Source organism: Lissotriton vulgaris, chromosome 12 (assembly GCF_964263255.1).
Source record: "Lissotriton vulgaris chromosome 12, aLisVul1.2, whole genome shotgun sequence".
NCBI lineage: Eukaryota > Metazoa > Chordata > Amphibia > Caudata > Salamandridae > Lissotriton > Lissotriton vulgaris.
The window spans coordinates 370,676,973-370,682,972 of NC_141700.1; positions in this window are offsets into that span (position 1 = coordinate 370,676,973).

Consider the following 6,000-nt stretch of genomic DNA (forward strand, 5'->3'; position numbering starts at 1 on the left):
AACAGAGTATCAGGATGCAGAAGAGGGCGCAACCTGCTGCTATTACCCCCAGTGCAAAAACAGCAGTTGATGGACAGAATGCAGAATAATGTCATACATTCACCCCAGTACAGGGATCTGGGCCTAAATCCGTCGTTTCTTTGCTCACCATGCCATTCCAGTTTGAACCCAGCCCTATGCAAATCAGTCTTGACCCTGTGGCTCATGGGAACAGGCCAACCCCCAACTGCCAAGCCATGTCCTCCCTGGACTGAACCCAAGCATCCTAGGACCGGTTTCAGGATTTCACCCCTCCTCAGCCAGGATAGCTTGATTCCACTGGCATGGGGAGCATGGGACCGACGTCTGGGTATACCCGTCCCACTTAGGGTGACAAATGCAAAAACAATAGTTGATGGGCAGAATGCAGAACAATATCATACATTCACCCCAGTACAGGGAGCTGGGCCCAAATCCATCATTTTTTTGCACACCATGCCATTCCAGTTTGAACCCAGCCATATGCAAATCAGTCTTGACCCTGTGCTTCATGGGAACAGTCCAACCCAAACTGCCAAGCCATGTCCTCCCTGGACTGAACCCAAGAATCCTGGGACCGGTTTCAGGATTTCGCCCCTCTTGATCCTGTGCCTCATGGGAATAGTCCAGCCCGCACTGCCAAGACAGGTCCTCTCTGGACTGGAACCAAGCATCCTAGGACCGGTTTCAAGGTCTCACCCCTCTTCAGCCAAGTTAGCTTGCTTCCAGTGGCATGGAGAGCACGGGACCCACATCTGGGTATACCCGTCCCACTCGGGGTAACAAATGCAAGAACAACAGTTGATGGACACAATGCAGAACAATGTCATACATTCACCCCAGTACAGAGATCTGGGCCTAAATCTAACGTTTTTTTGCTCACCATACCATTCCAGTTTGAACCCAGTCATATGCAAATCAGTCTTGACCATCAGCAGTAAGGATCGGACTTGTGATTGTGTAATACCTTATAGTAAATCAGTGTTCACTACAACTCTATACCTATGACCAATTCAATTTTCCATGATTGGCCTTTTTGTTTTTTCTGCTAAATGTTGTCTCTCTTCGGAGAAGCGACACTTTCACCTGCAGGAATGGAGTTGGGTTGACCAGGTTTGAATGCTACTCTGTGCAGCAGCTGAAAGATTTCTGCAAGGACTTCCAAGTTTCTAAAAGGGGCTTCACCAGGAAGGTGCAGCTAAAATAAATCTTTGAGGGCATGGCAGAGACCCTGGATGCATGGGTTTAACATCCCAGAGGTTAAAGCAGGCGATACCTAAGGAGGAGGGTGACTTGAATCTGGAGTCTGAAGTGGCTCTTGAACTGCCTGTGGAAGGGGCCAACACCTTGCCTGGGGCAGTAGTGGTTACAAGAGGAGAGGGCAGAGTCTCCTCAAAGAGTCTGTCACCAGAGTAGCTAGCAGACAAGAGGAGGGAGGAAAGAAAACTAAAGTTAGAGCTTGCCAAGTTGGAGCTGGCTCTTGAAGAAAGGAGATTGGCCACGGAGAAAAAGAAACTTACCCATGAGCCTAACCTCAGAGAGCTGGACATAAGAGCCTTACAAGCGGGGTTTAGCAACAGCAATTGTGGTAGCATACCTACAGTGGCTACTGGTGACTTCAGAGTCCGAATTCCAAAGGATTTGATGACCGTTATGTGGTGGGGGATGACATAGATAAATGGTTTGCAGACTACGGACTGACTCTAAGAGAGCTCAAGGTCCGAGAAGAGTTCTGGTGTGGTAGTCTGTGGAGGTATATGCTCACAGAGGGGAGGGACACACTCTTTACACTAGAGGTAGAGGACAAAACATGATACATTGCAATGAAGGCAATGCTAGTCACCAAGTTTGGACTGACCTCTGAGAGGTGTAGCCTCAGTAGAAGCCACAAGTTCTCTTCACAGACATGGGTGGATTTCGTGGATTACGCTAGCAAGGCACTGAAGCGTTGGGTGAGAGGCAGCAAGGTTAATGATTATTTAGGGTTGTGCATCTTGTTTTTGAAGGTGCACATGCTTGTTATTTGTTATGCAGAGCTTCACCAACACCTCGTTGATAGCAAGTTAATTGACCCCAGGAAATTTGTCAAGTAGGCGCACATCTGAGTCAGCACCAGAGTGTCCAGTAAGGTATCTGAGGGGAACTACCAAAAGGGTGGTTAGTGTTCCTAACTGAAAAAAGAAGGGGAGATAAAAAGATGGAGTTCTCTAAAGCCCCCAGACGACTCCCCAGGGAAGGGGTTTGGTTCTCATTACCAATCAGGCCACCAGAAGCAAAGTTACCCAGACAAATGCCTGCAGCCCACGTCCCATGTGGTATGAGTGTGATTAGTATGGACACTACAAGGGGGACTCCAAGGGTCCAAAACTAACACACCCTACCACTGGAGGTGGCTAGCATAGTGCTGGGGAAAAAGTATGTCCCAGTCAATGGGGTGAGCTTAGCAGGATTACCCTTGCGTTCCTGAGTGAAGCTGGGATGGATCCTAGTATCCATGTGCCTTCAAACACTACTAAGTGTAGGCAATGAATCTTCATTATTGAGCAAGGATAGTAAGACTCTGAGTGATACAGGAGCCAGTATGACTTTGGTAAGGGGTCAGCTGGTTTCCCCAGAGCGGGGAATTCCTAATGCATTTTACCTGGTTGTGGTGGTGGACAAAGGAGACGGTCACTATCCTGTGGTCCAGGTTCCGTTTGAGTGGAGGGAATTTCCAAGTCTTCTGAAGGTTGCTGTGAGCTCTGCCATACCTGTGGATTGTTTGTTGTGTAATGACCTTGAGTACACTGTTAGAAATGGTGTAGCTAGTTGGCAGTGGTATGCATCCTGTCCCAGTAGGGACCCTTCCTTTTAGTCAGTGTAAGGGAGTTACACTCCCACGATAACCCCTGCTCACCCCCTTGGTAGCTTGGCACGAGCAGGCAGGCCAGTCTTAGAGGCAATGTATAAAGTATTTGTTTATAACATACACAGTAACACAGTGAAAACACTACAAATGTACACCACACCAGTTAAGAAAACTAAGTATGCGTACCTAAACAAAACAAGACCAAAAGTACAAAATCCAAATCTTAAAATATGACTTTAAGAGGTTTCAAGCTTTTCTGTTGATAGAACTCTATAAATATGGTGATTAAATGTACACAGAAAAACAACTACACAGAAGAGAAGTGCTGGAAAACACAGCTATGCGTCGATTACTGACTTCCTGGGCAGGAGATATGTCAGTTCTGCTTCACACAGGAGAAGTGTTGCATCGGTAAGGGGAAGCAAGGCATCGAAATCCAAGATGGTTCTGATCTGCGGATGATGTGGTAGAAAATTTGGCACACAAGTGTGATGCATGGAAATCCGAATACACTTCAGATCGAGGCAGAGGCGGCAAACATGCGCTGTATAGGTTTCTTCAGCCATTGTCCCAAGGTGCATCAATTCTTTCAGCCGCACAGCAGGGCCTGTGCTGGAGTCAGTGTGGGGGTCTAGGACTTCGGAGACACAGTGTGCTAAACTCAAACTATGGCATTTTTTTTCGGCTGCTGGCATGCGTTGCCTCGATTTCTACAGCCACACAGTGGCGGTACATGGAAACCTTTCTCACACATTGGTTAAACAGGTGCTGGAAGGGCAAAGCATACATTTTCAGGACTTTTATAGCTTTTGGAAGCAGGAACCACCTCCCAGGGTGAAGCACTGGAATTGGCACCACTTGGCATGCTAGAACTCCCAGAAGTGGAGTATAGGGATGCTGCAGGTGTAGTCTTTGATGGCCTTGAGACTTTTTAACAGGAGGCAAGCACACACAAGCACTGGGTGAAACTTTACAAGCAGGATACCCAGCAACGCCTGGTTCTTTTCCTCTCCAGAGTAGAAGCAGCAACTGCAGGCCAATGCAGCAAAGCAACACACAGCACAGTCTCCTCTTGATCCAGATGTGTTCTAACAGGCTGAGGTTTTAGGTTAAATACTTATCCTCTTTTGGCCTTTGAAGTAGGCATTCTACAAAGGATTGTCTTTTGTAGTGCATAGGTTCTTGCCCTGCCTGGTCATGTCTCCAGACACACTCCAAGGGGGGTGGAGACAGCATTGTAAGAGGCCAGGCACAGCCCTATTCTGGTGTCAGTGACAACTCTTCCCACCACCCCAGGTCAAGAAGGCCCGTCAGCCTGCTGATGGGCAATCAGGATGTGTAGAACGCAGCTCAACTTCCTTTGTATGACTGTCTAGAGTTTACAGTCTAAGCCAGGCATTGATTACACAGGCAGGCAGAGGCACAGGATGGTTAAACAAGAAAAAGCCTACTTTCTAAAAGTGGCATTTTCAAACAAACAACTACCTTCACTAAAAGATGCATTTTTAAATTCTGAGCTCAGAGAGCCCAAGCTCCAAATCTCCAGCTGTTCCCAATTGACACTTATAAAATGTTTCAAGGCTGCTCCAATGATAGCCTAAGGGGGAGCTAGTCCTTGCAATAGTGAAAAACAAGATTGGCAGTATTTCCTCATCAGGACAAGTAAAACACACCAGTACATGCTCTACCTTTCACATACACTGCACCCTGCCCATGGGAGTACCTTGGGCCTAGCTTAAGGGTGCATCACATGTAGTAAAAGGTAAGGTTTGGGCCTGGCAAGTGAATGCAATTGTTAGGTTGACATAGCAATTTAAAAACTGTACTCACAGACACTGCAATGCCAGGCCTGAGACAAGTTTACAGGGCTACTTATGTGGGCGGCACAAGTGCTGCAGGGCCACTAGTAGCATTTGATTTATAGGCCCTGGACACACACAGTGCACTTTACTGTAAGTCAGCTATGACAATCATGGATAACCAATCAGAATGACAATGTAGGCAGGGAGAACTTGCACTTTAGCACTTATCAGCTGCGGTAAAGTGCCCAGAGTAAATAAAACTGCAAAAACAAAGTCCAGCATAACATCAAAAAAGACAGGAAGTAGAAGCAGAAAGGCAGAGGAAACCACACCAAGGATTCCAGGTCTAACACACACTATCTGGATACAGGTGGAGCTCAAAGCTCATGTGGAGATGTTGGGGTTACCCTATTTGATCTGAGTCACAAAAAGGTCCATGGCTTCTCAGGAAGGGAGTCAAAAAGGGCTAAACACTGAAACTTAGCCAGCTCAGCCAGTTGCTAAAAAGGTTTCTAAAAAGCAGAAAGGCAGAGGGCATGGGAAAACAGCCCCAGTGAGGTGATGGGCTCCTGTGGTGGCCACCTCAGAGGCCACTGAGAAGGACATTTCTTCCCTTGGTGACCTGCCTACACCTTCTGATTTGCATGTAAAAGGAGAACCCTTTAAGGAGGAGTTCTGAAGGGCAGAGCGGGAGTGCTCAACACTTAAGGGCATGAAGAACCATGCCACAGCCCAAGCAGCATATGATGTCTCTGGGAGCTATCACATGTACAGGGAGGACAGCCTCCTTACAGTGAGCCTAAGGTTCCTGTGCACTGGACAACAAGTAGGCCCTATTGGTCCTACAATGCTACAAGGCTTTACGACTGGAGATGGCTTATGAGATTCCCCTGGCCCAACACTTCGGTCAAGACATGATCTTTGCAAGGCTTGTCCCCTGCTTTGTTTAGTCTAAAATCAGGGCAGCCTCAGATGCGTTATGTAGGACCTGTGTGACCTGCCAGGCCAGTGGGAAGACAGGACAGAGGCTGAAAACCCCCCTTAAACCCTTACCCGTAATTAACACCCCCTTTGAGAAGGTGGGCATCAACATTGTTAGGTCCATGGATCCCCGAACTGCTTCATGTAACAGGTTTATCTTGGTGGATCATGCCACCTGGTACCCAGAGAAAATTATTCAATATAGGGTTCTGGCCTAAAACCAGCAAGGCTAGGCCAACTAAATAATAAAAACACAGAAATGCCAATGCTGATACCACCAATACAATCAACTCTACCAATCACTCGTGCCACTCATAGTGATTGAAAATAATTTTTCAGATTATTTTTAAA